The following is a 228-nucleotide window of genomic DNA, read 5'->3' as shown; positions in this document are numbered from 1 at the left end:
TCGATCACGATCGCGTGGCCGAAAACCGCTCCTCATTTGGACTATCCTAGCTTCCTCTACCTATATATATGTGATCCCCCCCGAAATTCCGCAGTCCAAACCCCCGAAACCCTAGCCCCGCTCCCCTCGCGCCGCCGGACATGTCCGCTCCCCGGCCGGACACGTCCGCCGCCGCCGCCCGACGAATCCTAGCGTGCCACGTGGCCCCGCGACCTCCCTCCGCCGCCG

This window comes from Triticum aestivum, chromosome 4B, assembly GCF_018294505.1.
Source record: "Triticum aestivum cultivar Chinese Spring chromosome 4B, IWGSC CS RefSeq v2.1, whole genome shotgun sequence".
NCBI lineage: Eukaryota > Viridiplantae > Streptophyta > Magnoliopsida > Poales > Poaceae > Triticum > Triticum aestivum.
Note: the sequence above shows the minus strand (reverse complement) of the source record.